Genomic DNA, 16226 nt, shown 5'->3' on the forward strand with positions numbered 1-16226 from the left:
CAATAGGCATACATATATGGACTTAATGTTATTTACTGTCAAAATAATAACAATCTATTACTCTGTCGGAGGTGGAGCATCTTCACTGACCTGTAGGTAGGGCGTAAGAATTGTACCTGCTGCCCCACTGCATGATCGTAAGAGGCGACTAAATTTGGGATCTTACTTTTTTTCTTCTTTATTACTAACTTTCTTCTTCCTAATGTCTCCATTGACAATGCCTCACTTTTGGCCTTTAGTTGAGCTTTCGCCGCTGTTAGGAAGGCTTTGGGTTCTGTCCCATAGCCGAGACATACCATAATATTCAAAAATGTTACTTGCTGCTCCTGCTTAGCGCTCAGCATAATAGGTGTGGGACGACTGGTTTGTCCGTTGTCAGAATAATGTGACCGGGTGGGGTGTGCTGCTGGGTGTCTACAGCAGTATGTTTTAGTGAGGTAGCACTATAAATCAGCGCAAGTTCCGGCCTATCACAAGGAGACTTAACATACCGCAGCCTCCCAAAACACACATACGCACTCGCCGCGCGCATGCATATCGCGCGCACGGGAGGCCGTCTTTAAATTACCCTAGCTGTTAATAGGACGCTAAACAAAATAAACCAAACCAAAACCAAAGTAGTATCTTTAAAGAAGGCATATTCTAATGAACATACATTTGTTTTAACGAGACGTTGTTTGGTGAGATGGAAAAAGCAATATATGTACCTTAAAAGAGACACTTACGTCAAAAAGGTCTAAATACATAATCGCGTGTAAAAAGGTTCTTTCTAGATGTTCGCTTTACAACCTTAATTTTTTCTTTTTTCGATGAAAATAAGGTTACCACATTACAATGTTTAGCGCCTAATATTTGTCAACAATGTTATTAATGGGGATGCTTTTGTGATGTCATAAATGTTCAATGACAAATCGCAATTAGATATTTTATTCAGCTGTGTCGTGTCCTCGATGAAAATAAATATAATTTGTAATAGAATAAATCAAGCGACATTTTATCTTTCAACCTCATTGAAATGATGGTAGCAAGTATCGACCATAAGAATCAATTTAGTTCAAATTTTGGTGTATGTAGACGGTAATTTAGGAATTTTAAAATGACCTGAACAAATATCATAAAGTGACGGTGTTTCAGTTACCCATTATTATATATACTCCTTCAATTCGATATATTGTGAAAAATTGAAGTAACGCGAAAAACACATATATGTCATGAATCTGCTAAATAAGGTACGGTCCGGGAACAGTTGCGTACCCACATGTGTTTAATGATTAAGAATTACTTCGACGATACTTATGGTCTCACTTTTTTTTTAATATAGACACATTACTTCTGGCAATCTTTAAAAAATTGTACATTAACAAGTATTCAAGTTGGATACACAACGATTAACAATTTAGTTCCGGGTTTCAAATATCACTATATAACAGCAACATAGTCGTATCAAAGAAGTTCACAGATTATAATCAGTGGTTATTTGGCTCAGTAACCAGCAAATGTCTTTATCAACTCCCTTAGCTGATATGTCAGATATAGCAGCTTACAAACAGCAGTCCGTGCAACGTCCTACCACGAGCATGTACCCATTTACAGCTGACTCAAACACAACGGCTTGAAATGTCTTGTTTAAGGGTATAACAAAGCGCCCATGCCTGATCTCGAACTAGCAGCCTTACGGTCACGTAGCCCTGTCTTAATAATAGACCACCTATATATTCATGGTGTGGTATTGTAAATGGAATGTCTTGAGAAACGTATAGATGAATGACGATTTATTCGGAGCAGAGCATAGATGTTGTTTCTCTGACTCCAAGGTAGTTGACAAAGTTAATATATATAGGATGGTCCTTTTATACATGTAAATATACCAACTCTGCTGACATGTACAATTCTGTTGGCACGTACTATATTAATCTTTAGAACTATATTTCATCAAACTCTTACATGATATATTAGGGGAATAACAGGCCAGCTGACTCAAAAACGAAAAATGAAGGTCAACGGGTCGGTAATTAGTTAGTTAATCAATAATGTACGTCGACACTTTGGTAAGGTAAACACACGAGTGTCAAGCAGGTTTATATATATGAATCAACTTTACTGAAACACTACTACATCACACTCCGTGATTCCCTTATACGAATAGTTTTGAATACGAAATTTCAGTGATACAAAAATTTGAATTCGTGAAATCAAGAAGGTTAGCTAATTCAAATTGGACCCTTAAGTCTAATTCGGTCCTAACGTACGGAAAATACGAAAGTTGAGGTTCACTTACTCCGTATAATAATAAGAACTGTACAATAGTAATACGAAAATTTTATCAATAATTGGTGACGAAAACATTCCCTTTATCGAGGTGTCCCTACTATATCTATTGTGGCACACGTGTACAATCACCGACCTTTGACCTTTAATTTTAGCTGTACAACAGAATGAATAAATATGAAGTTACATAGTAAATGATACGGAGATATCGTTCTTGAATAATAATATAAATGAAATGATCTGATCATTTACTGTATCTTTCTATGTTTTTTAAAATGGTAGACAACCATGACCCCATGACAAAGTTAAGTTACAACATCGATCAACTGAAAGACAGCGAAGTAGTTACTAAGCATATCGTACCATTGATGATGTAGGGAATTTGCCGTGGTGATCCAATGGAAAGCAGCCACATAGTTACTGACCAGTGCATTTAAAAAAAAAAAAAAAAAAAAGATGAAGCACATATGTTTCCTCGTATCGGTCATATATACCATGTGATAAGCTATATTTATACCCGCAAAAAAAATACAGTTTTATTTGTTTAACGTCTACTAACAGTTAGGGTCATTTAAGGACGCCCTCCCTTGTTTACGATATGCATGCGTGTGGTGAGTGCAAAATTGTGTTTTGTGAGGCTGCGGTGTGTACTTGTTAAGTCTCCTTGTGATAGGCCGGAACTTTTGCCGATTTTTAGTGCTACTTCACTTAAGAATACTGCCGAAGACACCCAGCAAGACACCCTGCTAAATTATTGCTGGACAACCTCTTTCTTTTCTTGTTCAACGTGACAAACAGAAAACACAACGACAAAAGGAGCAAAACCTCGTGTATTACGTGGTAAGGGAAAAAACTCGAATTTACTAATACAAAGTATACAACTCTTTTATCAAATGAAGATGCAATGGATGTGATTTAAATTACCCATGTTTTTTAGAAGTGATATCTTACATTTTTCATGGAATATTCTATAAATTTGTTTTCATTGCCTTTGGTCATGAAAAAAACAAACAAACAAAAAACAAACAAAAAAACAAAAAAAAACATTTCCAGTACACGTGCTGCTCTAATTTTCTTCATTGAATTTCATTTTCCAAATAATAAAATAAAATGATATTGATTCACATTTTCATGATATCAATATTTCTTTATTAGCCTGAGGTTAGTCTATTCTTATTTTCAGTACTTATCACTAACATCACAAATTGAAATCATCACAGTGTTTGAAATAAGGCGGAAAATTCAAAATTTCTCATAAAATGAAAATGCCAAAAAGGGCTCATATAGGCAGACTCACTATATCAATAAAAAAAAGCAATTTGAATTCTGAATATATCGCGAGTATTTTTTACCCTAATATCACAACACTATGAAAGAGGCGAAGCGTTCACAGTGTTTTTTTTATCTCATTATCTAATAAATTCATGTAAGGGAACTGCTGATCATATAGAGTTGAAGCGACTCAGAAAAAAAAACAAAAACAACAAAAAAACAAAAACAAAAAAAAGACGAAAGTACAAAAAAAACATATATGATAGATCTATTTTTGTAAGAAGTGTGAACAAAGATTCTCTTATTTTTTGAAATAATTCAGTTTCAGAATGTTTTGCTCGACGACATACAATTCCGATTATGCTTACTTAATGAAGCATACTGAGGTTAAACGAGTGACAAATCTGTTAATGTTTGGAGAAATTCGGAATTTTGGAGTTAAATTTAATCTCCAAGTTATGTTTATAAAAACACCCTAGTATATTTGCACACAGTGAGTACCTTTGCAATACCACACTTATCTGAATACCGTGACATATATAATACATCCTTAAATTATACACATTGGTTGGTCATGTCTCTCACGCTATCAGGTAGATGAACATTGTTTGCGTTTTAAATTAGATTTAATCAAGATACTATAGATAATTTATTCTAAAAACCATTTAATTTTCAATTTATTTAAGTGAAAAGTGTAAATGTCATCTTATAATACGAATTTTTTTGAATTATCAACATAAAAATACTGACTATTTAAAGAATCAGCTGCATGACAAGACATTTAATTTGTTTAAAGTCCTTTTCTGAAGCCGCTCAACCAACTTTGGTAAATTCCTGTACGAATCTTCGACAGCCATAGATGTACCAACGATTCCAAGCATTGCCTCCTCTCCAAGGGAATCCTAGAGGCTGGAAAATAAAATCAATGAAATTTTGTAAGAAACTTTCCGATGCCGTAGATTGTGAATTTACAAAACTATTCTTTTCTTCAGACAAATATGCTTGAATCAAATACTTCTCATCAAATGACTGGCCTTAGGGTGTTATATTAATGTTGCTAGTAATAACATATTTTGTTAAATATCAAGGTATTATTGCAGCGAAGTATAGATCAACATATTCAATAGATCTTTTGCTCGTAATATCTCGTTGTCGTTGAAGTAAAAGTTAGAAGAGTTTTTTAATATATCTGCTAGGAATCGAACTCAGTACACTAAAGTAATGTTTTACAGGTGGCAGTCACCCGGTTCACCTGATATTGTATACCGTACCTTGATTTTCTTTAAAGGATCGATATTGTAGTTTTATAAAAAAAAAAAACGACCTCAACGTATAATTTTTAATAAAAAAAAATTAAAAAAAACAGGAAAAAAAAACGATATGGATTTGAATATACTATAACAAAATAAAGACCGGACTTTGAGCAGGTTTTAATTCATTTTCATATTTGTAAACTGTGTAGTATTTAATGCCAGTAGGTGGTTAAGTTTATTCCAGCATACAGTGTATTAGGTATTTCGATTGTGGACTGAAATCGCTTAATTGCTTAAAAAATGCATTGTTATTAAGCTGTCTATGCAGCAATATTACCTTGTATTATATAAAGACAGTCACCTTTAGTCAGATTCTTGGTTAGCTTAATAATACAAAACAAAATTTGGGCCTTACATAGTTTAAAAACATGAACATAATACTTGTCTGACTTTACTTCGATCTTTAAACCTCGATATTTCATGTTACACTGATTCACAATACGTACAATATATTATGTACTTGAGCAAGCATAGTCAGTCTGAGAGAGGGAAGTACATTGTGACAAAGTATAATGTTTGGCAGGATTTTGTTTGATAACTAATGATAATAGAGACTGCTTTGAAAGGAAAATTTATATATTTTTCTAAAACATGACTATGCATTTTCCTGTTCAATTAAGGTGAAAACAAATTTAAATGTTAATTCAAAACTCACCGGAGATAGGACGATAAGACCCAATCCTTTTTCGGAATTTTATTTAATCCAGTCATGGCTGTCTAAAAAAGGTAAGTGTCAAGCAGCTACAATATGAGGCCAAATATTCCAATAGAGTATACTTCTCTTAATATTTTTATAACAATAAGACATACTATATATATATATTTTTTGGAAATAACAGACTTTTAAATTCATGCCAATACATTAAGACGTATATAAGCCGAAAAGATAAAGACACACGTACATGTAGCTGTTATGTCTTTTTAACGAAATAACAAAATAACTTCAGATGTATAAGTGTCAGGTATACTATTCCTTAAATCTTAAATATCTAATTACTGTAGGTTAACATTTGCCGGGAATGCTACTACTAATACAATCAAATATATGTGCACGGAATGTCGAACGGATTTCATTTTAGACAGACATAAATACATATTTGGCTGCTGCTCAGTTTACAATGTTATAAACATAGAATAAAACGCCAAAACAGTTAATACAATTTGATACAATGTGATCTTTTACATGGACAACACAACACACAGATCATATCATCAGTAGTAAATCTTCGTCCCAGTATATATATCGTTGGTGATTGCCTTAAGCCATCAGTGTAATTATCTACCTTACGCTGAACTTTGTAAAAGAAAAGCATTATGCAATATATATCTAAATGTATATAATTACGATTTGCATGACCTGTTTACAAACCTTCAGACCTTCATACATAAAACGCCATATTGACGCTATATTGTTAATTAACTGAAGCAATTGGCGGTTAATATTTCATGTGATGTTCATTTAGTTCTTTTTCTTTGGCTTTTTCTTCTGTTAAAGAAGAACACGCTGTATGAACGTAAGTGGGACATCCATGTAGATAAATAGTGTTCAAAGTATACTTGATATGATATTTTGTAGGCCAAAATATTGCACTTAATATCTATTTTTGCCACTCATAAAGTGTCGGAAAAGCCATCTTATATTAAAATATTGATGAAAAGCCGATGTTAAAGCTATCATTAATTATAAACATGAATATGCTGATAAAGGCTTGGGAAAGAGAAACTAGGGGCCCAAAGACTGACACTAACATCAGACAACCACCAAGGAGAGGGTTTATGGATGACTTGACCATCATGACAGGAACCCATGTTCAAGTGCGGTGGGTACTGACTGCATTAGAGGAAACATCGTCATTGGCGAGGATGCGCTTCAAACCACAGAAGTCGAAGTGCCTCATCATCAAGAAGGGGAAAACTACACAGCAGTTCCAGCTGAAAGTCCAAGGAGAGACGATTCCATCAATAGTCGGCAACCCAACTAAATGCATGGGGAAATGGTATGATGAAAGCCTTCGCGACACTAGCAGTATCAAGCGAATAGAGCAGCAAACATCAGAGGGGATGAGGAATATCGATAATAAGGGACTACCTGGCAAGTACAAGGCCTGGGTATCCCAGCATGGCCTGCTTCCCCGGCTGACCTGGCTACTGATGTTGTATGAGATAGGGGTAACAACAGTAGAAGGCTTGGAGAGAACCATTAACAGTTATTTACGGCGTTGGCTTGGAGTACCACCATCTTTCTCTAGCATATGATGACCTTAGATGTTAATAGGACGTTAAACAAAATAAACCAAACCAAACCAAAGTATAGCAGAACGTCCAAGTTACAATTACCATCCGCCTCGTTAGTAGAGGAGTGCAAGGTAGGAAAGACCAGACTCATTATGACACTGAAGACTTAAGGATGATCAAGTCAGGCAGGCAGGCGTTCATGTGAGAACAGGGAGGAAGTGGTCGTCAAGCAGAGCTGTTGAGGACGCAGAAGGCACGCTGAGACACAAAGATATAGTTGAGACAGTATGTCTGGGCAGACAGGGTCTAGGACCCACACACAGACAGTCATGGAGAACGGCAGACATAAGAGATAGAAGGGGGATGGTACATAGTGAGATTAGAGCTCCGGAGGAGGAGGGAAGAAAGAAAAAAGCTGTGGAGATGGGCTGTCAGGGCGCATTGACAAGATAGGAGACTGAGGAACGGCATTTGACCTGGAAAGATATCTGGCGATATCAACCAGCACAACTGAAATTCCTGCTGCGTCCAGTCTATGACGTCCTGCCATCACCAGTCAATCTCCATAGATGGGGTTTGGTACCTGACCCTGACTGTGTACTGTATGGCAAGAGAGGGACCTTGGACCATGTATTAACAAGTTGCCAGACGGCACTGACACAGGGCCGGTACACATGGCGACATAATGAGGTACTCCGGGAGCTAGCAGACATCCCAGAAAGGGAGAGGAAAGTACAGAGGAAAGTAAAGAAGAAAATGGTTACCATCATATGTGTTAAGGAGAAGCAGAGTGTTCTAGTGCAGGGAACCAACATGAAGAGTGGCCTGCTAAAGATGGCAGACAACTGGACCATTGAAGTGGATCTACATGGAAGACCATCTTTTCCGAACATAGTCCAGACTCCCTTAGGCCAGACATTGTGCTGTGGTCTAGGGGAGAGAAGAAGCTACTACCAGTAGAGCTGACCGTGCCATGGGAAGAGATATGTATACAAGCAAACGAGAAGAAGCGTGCAAAGTATGAGGATTTGTTGGCTGAGTGCCGGGAGCAGGGATGGCAGACATGGAACTTCCCTGTGGAGGTTGGGTGCAGGGGTTTCCCTGCACAGTCAGTGTGGAGGCCGCTCAGCGCGCTGGGACTGACAGGCTTGGAAAAAGGAGGAGAGCAGTACCGAGGCTCGCCAAAGCAGCTGAACGTGACTCCAGTTGAGTTTGGAGGAAGGGAGGAGAGTACCAGGAAGCCAACCGTTGGAGCACAGTGACTGATCACCACTGTGGACCCCCATCCAGAGAGAGTTCCGAGCCTGGGGTTGAAACATTCAACGAAGGATGGACTCGGCTGATGACTCCAACGGAAAATCCTGCTCATTGTGTAATTTATTGAATATCAATAGACAACTTTCGTGCTGACTATAATATATGGGCGTTTATGTAACTGTTAGAATAGTTTTAATACCTCTGCTAGGTATGAACTCGGTACACTTTGCTAACTAAAGTAATATATTCAAGGTAGCAGTCATCCGATTCACCTGATATTGTACACCGTACATTGTTTTTTTTTTCCAAAGGATCGATATTGTAGTTTTATAGAAAAGAAAACACAAAAAAACACACACAAAAACAAACTCAACGTACAATTTGCAATTAATTGTCCAAGGAAACGACAAAATAAAAAAGAAAGAAAAAGAAAAAAAAAACAAAAACAAAACGAAACGAAATAAAAAACAACAAATACAAAACCCGATTTTGGATTTGAATTAATTCTAACAAAATAAAACTGGGACCTTGATAATGTTTTAAGGCAATTTTGATATTGGTAAACTGTGTAGTATTTAATGCCTGTAGGTGGTTAAGTTTATTCCAGCGTAAAGTGTATTAGGTATTTCGATTGTGGAACTAATATCCCTTAATTGTTTAAAAAAAATGCATTGTGATTAAGCTGTCAATGCAGCAATATTACCTTGCATTATATAAAGACAGTCACCTTTGCTTAGATTCTTGGTTAACTTTATAACACAAAACAATGTTTGGGCCTTACATAGTTTAAAAGCATGACCAGACTCTTTGTCTGACTTTACTTTGATCTTTAAACCCCCATATTTCACGTTATATTGATTCACAATAAGTACAATAGATTACGTGTTTGAGCAAACATAGTCACTCTGAGAGAGGGAAGTGCATTATAGAAGTATATTGTTTGGCAGGATTGTGTTTAATAACTAATGATAATACAGACTGCGTTGATAGGAAAATAACACATTTTTTCTAAAACATGACAATGCATTTTCCTGGTCAATTAAGGTGAAAACAAAGTTAATTCAAACTCAACGGATATAGGACAATAAGACCCTATTTTTTCTGAATTATATTTAATCCAGTCATGGCTGTCTAAAAAGGCAAGTGTCAAGCAGCTACAATATGAGGCCAAATATTCCAATAGATTATACTCTTAATATTTTTATAACAATCAGACATACTCTATACATATTTTTTTGAAAATAACAGACTTTTAAATTCATGCCAATGCATTAAGACGTATATAAGCCGAAAAGATAAAGACACACGTAGCTGTTATATCTTTGTAACGAAATAACTACAGATATAAAAGTGTCAGGTATAATATTCCTTAAATATCTAATTACTATAGGTTAACGTTTTACGAGAATACTACTACTAATACAATGAAATATATGTGCACGTAATGTCGAACGGATTTCATTTAAGACAGACATAAATACAGATTTGGCTACTTCTCCATTTACAATGTTATAAAAGTAGACTGAAACGCCAAAACAGTTAATACAATATGATACAATATGATCTTTTACATGGACAACACAACACACTGATCATATCATCGGTAGTAAATCTTCGTCCCAGTATATATATCGTATGTGATTGTCTTCTACGGTGAGCCATAAGTGTAATTATCTGCCTTACGCTGACATTTGTAAATCATAAGCATTATGCAATATATACTTGAATGTATATAATTACTATTTGTATGACGTGTTTACAAACTTTCAGACGAGAAATTAAATGGAAGCATTATATTTCGTTAATTTGACCCTTTATCACTTCACACTTCCCCTCTCCATACATAGGACGCCATACTGACGCTATATTGTTAATTAAAGCTGACAGTGCAAGTTAAAAAGCATCCAATTGAAATTTAAAACAAAAATACATATACAGATTTCCAAAAATCGTTTCCGAGACAATCCCCAGTTATGGTAGTGTCGTATCTAAGGACGGGCAGACATTTTTCTTTTCTGTTATGCGTGGATACAACCAAGCCGCCGCTGCTATAAAAGGAACGTGCTTGGTCAAACTCGCATTCACTCTAACCTCAGGTGTTCACGGTGACACACCTGTATCCTCTACACTATATCTGTACACCACGTGACCTATAACTGTATTCGCGAACGACACCAAACAGAAGCACTTACCTGTAACTTGAGCAGAAAGATGGCCAGTGTCTCTCAATTATCTTTCAAATCTTGTTGAAAATAAAGTTCCAAATAAATGCTTAAAAATGCATAACGAATTAATCCCAATTACTCTACCCATCTTCACACGTGTTTTTCGTGGGTGCAGCCATTTTCATGAAAAGTAAACAGTCCGAGGAGTTCCGATTTTTACTCGTATCCTACACTAGCACTCCTCGGATGTTTTCCTATTGTCTACACTACACTAGGGCTGTTGTGCGGTTTTATCACGCTTTAATTGCGTTATGGCACGTGCACAAATAATACGAAGACACGGAAAATATTTCGATGGAAACTATGGATATAATGATGTAACAGTTGTAAAGTAGTTCTTGCTGCATATCCCACTGGAAAGACTCAGGTAGAAATTTACTCATATTTACTCTGTTTATAATTGCATTAGGTACATATTTTGTTGGGGCCCAAATAGTTTGTGTTGTCGATACTTTCTTTTCTTTCTTTTATTGTAAAATAAAATACATATGTATATATATAAAGTAACCTCTTCAAATTCAATATTCAAGTTCCGTAATGTGAACAAAAACTCATTTGCGTTTGTATTTAGAACGTATACTATGTATAATGGAGAGATGTGTCGCTATGCGCATGTATCGATAGACTGATACATGTCTCAATGAACGCACGCGCTTTTATAGCGGCTCGTATCTACGCATAACAAAAAACAAAAATGTCTGCGCGTCCTTAGATACGACACAACCATAATTGGGGGATGTCTCGGAAACGGTTTTTGGAAATCTGTACATGTATTTTTTTTTTAATCTCAATTGGATGCTTTTTAACTTGCACTGTCAGCTTTAACTGAAGCAATTGGCGGTTAATATTTCATGTGATGTTCATTTAATTCTTTTTCTTTGGCTTTTTCTTCTGTTAAAGAAGAACACGCTGTATGAACGTAAGTGGGACATCCATGTAGATAAATAGTGTTCAAAGTATACTTGATTGATATTCGGTAGGCCCCAATATTGCACTTAATATTTATTTTTGCCACTTATAAAGTGTCAGAAAAGCCATCTTATATTAAAATATTGATGAAAAGCCGATGTTAAAGCTATCATTAATTACAAATATGAATATGCTGATTAAGGCTTGGGAAAGAGAAACTAGGGGCCCAAAGACTGACACTAACATCAGACAACCACAAAGGAGAGGGTCTATGGATGACTTGTCCATCATGACAGGAACCCATGTTCAAGTGCGGTTGGTACTGACTGCATTAGAGGAAACAGCGTCATGGGCGAGGATGCGCTTCAAACCACAGAAGTCGAGGTGCCTTATCATCAAGAAGGGGAAAATTACACAGCAGTTCCAGCTGAAAGTCCAAGGAGAGACGATTCCATCAATAGTCGGCAACCCAACTAAATGCCTGGGGAAATGGTATGATGAAAGCCTTCGCGACACTAGCGGTATCAAGCGAATAGAACAGCAAACATCAGAGGGGATGAGGAATATCGATAATAAGGGACTACCTGACAAGTACAAGGCCTGGGTATCCCAGCATGGCCTGCTTCCCCGGCTGACCTGGCTACTGATGTTGTATGAGATAGGGGTAACAACAGTAGAAGGCTTGGAGAGAAACATTAACAGGCATTTACGGCGTTGGCTTGGAGTACCACCATCTTTCTCTAGCATATGATGGCCTTAGATGTTAATAGGACGTTAAACAAAATAAACCAAACCAAACCAAAGTATAGCAGAACGTCCAAGCTACAATTACCATCCGCCTCGTTAGTAGAGGAGTGCAAGGTAGGAAAGACCAGACTCATCATGACACTGAAGACTTAAGGATGATCAAGGCAGGCAGGCAGGCGGTCATGTGAGAACAGGGAGGAAGTGGTCGTCAAGCAGAGCTGTTGAGGACGCAGAAGGCACGCTGAGACACAAAGATATAGTTGGGACAGTATGTCTGGGCAGACAGGGTCTAGGAACAACACACAGACAGTCATGGAGAACGGCAGACATAAGAGATAGAAGGGGGATGGTACAGAGTGAGATTAGAGCTCATTAGGAGGAGGGAAGAAAGAAAAAAAGCTGTGGAGATGGGCTGTCAGGGCGCATTGACATGATAGGAGACTGAGGAACGGCATTTGACCTGGAAAGATATCTGGCGATATCAACCAGCACAACTGAAATTCCTGCTGCGTCCAGTCTATGACGTCCTGCCATCACCAGTCAATCTCCATAGATGGGGTTTGGTACCTGACCCTATCTGTGTAATGTATGGCAAGAAAGGGACTTTGGACCATGTATTAATAAGCTGCCAGACGGCACTGACACTGGGCCGGTACACATGGCGACATAATGAGGTACTCCGGGAGCTTGCAGACATCCTAGAAAGGGAGAGGAAAGTACAGAGGAAAGTAAAGAAGAAGATGGTTACCATCAGATGTGTTAAGGAGAAGCAGAGTGTTCTAGTGCAGGGAACCAACATGAAGAGTGGCCTGCTAAAGATGGCAGACAACTGGACCATTAAAGTGGATCTACATGGAAGATCATCTTTCCCGAACATAGTCCAGACTCCCTTAGGCCAGACATTGTGCTGTGGTCTAGGGGAGAGAAGAAGCTACTACTAGTAGAGCTGACCGTGCCATGGGAAGAGAGATGTATACAAGCAAACGAGAGGAAGCGTGCAAAGTATGAGGACTTGTTGGCAGAGTGCCGGGAGCAGGGATGGCAGACATGGAACTTCCCTGTGGAGGTTGGGTGCAGGGGATTCCCTGCACAGTCAGTGTGGAGGCCGCTCAGCGCGCTAGGACTGACAGGCCTGGAAAGGAGGAGAGCAGTACCGAGGCTCGCCAAAGCAGCTGAACGTGACTGCAGTTGAGTTTGGAGGAAGAGAGAGGAGAGTACCTGGAAGCCAACCGTTGGAGCACAGTGACTGATCACCACTTTTGACCCCCATCCAGAGAGAGTTCCGAGCCTGGGGTTGAAACATTCAACGAAGGATGGACTCGGCTGATGACTCCAACGGAGCGGCAATGCCACACACCATCAATGGCATCTGTATTATGCAAGTTAAAATGAAATCCTGCTCATTGTGTAATTTATTGAATATCAATAGACAACTCTCGTGCTGACTATAATATATGGGCGTTTATGTAACTGTTAGAACAGTTTTAATACCTCTGCTAGGTATGAACTCGATACACTTTGCTAACTAAAGTTATATATTACAGGTAGCAGTAATCCGATTAACCTGATATTGTACACCGTACATTGATTTTTTTCCAAAGGATCGATATTGTAGTTTTATAGAAAAGAAAACACACAAAAAAACACGCACAAAAACAAACTCAACGTACAATTTGCAATTAATTGTCCAAGGAAACGACAAAATAAAAAAGAAAGAAAAAACAAAAAAAAACAAAAACAAAACGAAAAAAAAAACAACAAATACAAAACCCGATTTTGGATTTGAATTAATTCTAACAAAATAAAACTCGGACCTTGAGAATGTTTCAAGGCAATTTTCATATTGGTAAACTGTGTAGTATTTAATGCCAATAGGTGGTTAAGTTTATTCCAGCGTAAAGTGTATTAGGTATTTCTATTGTGGAACTAATGTCCCTTAATTGTTTAAAAAAAAATGCATTGTGATTAAGCTGTCAATGCAGCAATATTACCTTGCATTATATAAAGACAGTCACCTTTGCTTAGATTCTTGGTTAACTTAATAACACAAAACAATGTTTGGGCCTTACATAGTTTAAAAGCATGACCAGACTCTTTGTCTGACTTTACTTTGATCTTAACGACAAAGTTGAACCAATCGCCACTCATTTCCACTGGGCTGTTAGAAACTGTGACGGTGATGCAAATGTTTTGACCAAGCTACTAGACAATGTAGTGGAGCATTATCGTGACAACCATACAGATTGTCCAAAATCATCACGATGTCAAAAAGATCCAAATTATGAGCCTTCAAGACTGGTGATAACTGATCCAGTAGCAGAAAAACTTCTCCGTGGTGTTATTCAAAATTCTACAGTGTATAAAAATCCTCAAGATTTCAAACTAGGAAAGGACACATATTTTGTTGAAAGTTTCAATAATACACTGAACATTTATGAGGATAAGCGTATTGCCTTTGGAAGCAAGCAATATCAGACTCGCTTCATGTCATTGGAATGAAAATGTCAACAGACCATACACATGTATTTCATATCTGCGAGACCCTCATGCCCCTAGAAGGCAAGCTGGTAAAAAGAATTACACAAAACAAACATTTTAATTCGTGCAAAACATTTGGAATAGGTATGTCTGTGGAATTTACAGTCGGGGAAATTAAATTAAGTGGATTAACATCAATTTTGTGAGTATGTTGTTATTGTATTGTACACATGTAAACACAGCCATGTGCCCAGTCTCACTATGACTATTTATTTCACAACACTGCTGCTTATCTCACTGTAGGCGTGCCGTTGTCCTTATAGGCTTAATGTCTGTCCGGGGGGATATTCAACTGGGTCAGATCGGGTCTTCACCCCGATATTTCACGTTATATTGATTCACAATACGTACAATAGATTACGTGTTTGAGCAAACATAGTCACTCTGGGAGAGGGGAGTGCATTATAGAAGTATAATGTTTGGCAGGATTGTGTTTTATAACTAATGATAATACAGACTGCGTTGAAATGAAAATTTACATATTTTTCTAAAAGATGACAATGCATTTTCCTGGTCAATTAAGGTGAAAACAAAGTTGATTAAAACTCAACGGATATAGGACAATAAGACTCCATCCTTTTTCCGAATTATATTTAATCCAGTCATGGCTGTCTAAAAAAGGTAAGTGTCAAGCAGCTACAATAGGAGGCCAAATATTCCAATAGAGTATATTTCTCTTAATATTATTATCACAATCAGACATACTCTATATATATGTTTTTTGAAAATAACAGACTTTTAAATTCATGCCAATACATTGAGACGTATATAAGCCGAAAAGATAAAGACACTCGTAGCTGTTATATCTTTTTAACGAAATATCGAAATAACTACAGATATATAAGTGTCAGGTATAATATTCCTTAAATATCTAATTACTGTAGGTTAACGTTTGCCGAGAATGCTACTACTAATACAGTCAAATATATGTGCACGGAATGTCGAACGGATTTCATTTAAGACAGACATAAATACAGATTTGGATACTTCTCCATTTACAATGTTATAAAAGTAGACTGAAACGACAAAACAGTTAACACAATATGATACGATATGATCTTTTACATGGACAACACAACACACTGATCTTATCATCGGTAGTAAATCTTCGTCCCAGTATATATATCGTATGTGATTGTCTTCTACGGTGAGCCATAGGTGTAATTATCTGCCTTACGCTGACCTTTGTAAATCATATGCATTATGCAATATATACTTGAATGCATATAATTACTATTTGTATGACGTGTTTACAAACCTTCAGACGAGAAATTAAATAGAAGAATTATAATTGGTTAATTTGACCCTTTATCACTTCACACCTTCCTTCTCCATACATAAGACGCTATATTGACGCTATATTGATTATTAACATAAACAATTGGCGGTTAATATTTCATGTGATGCCAACTTAATTCTTCTTCATTGTCTTTTGCTTCTGTTTAAGAAAAATACACTGTAT

This window comes from Pecten maximus, chromosome 8 (genome assembly GCF_902652985.1).
Source record: "Pecten maximus chromosome 8, xPecMax1.1, whole genome shotgun sequence".
Taxonomy (NCBI): Eukaryota; Metazoa; Mollusca; class Bivalvia; order Pectinida; family Pectinidae; genus Pecten; species Pecten maximus.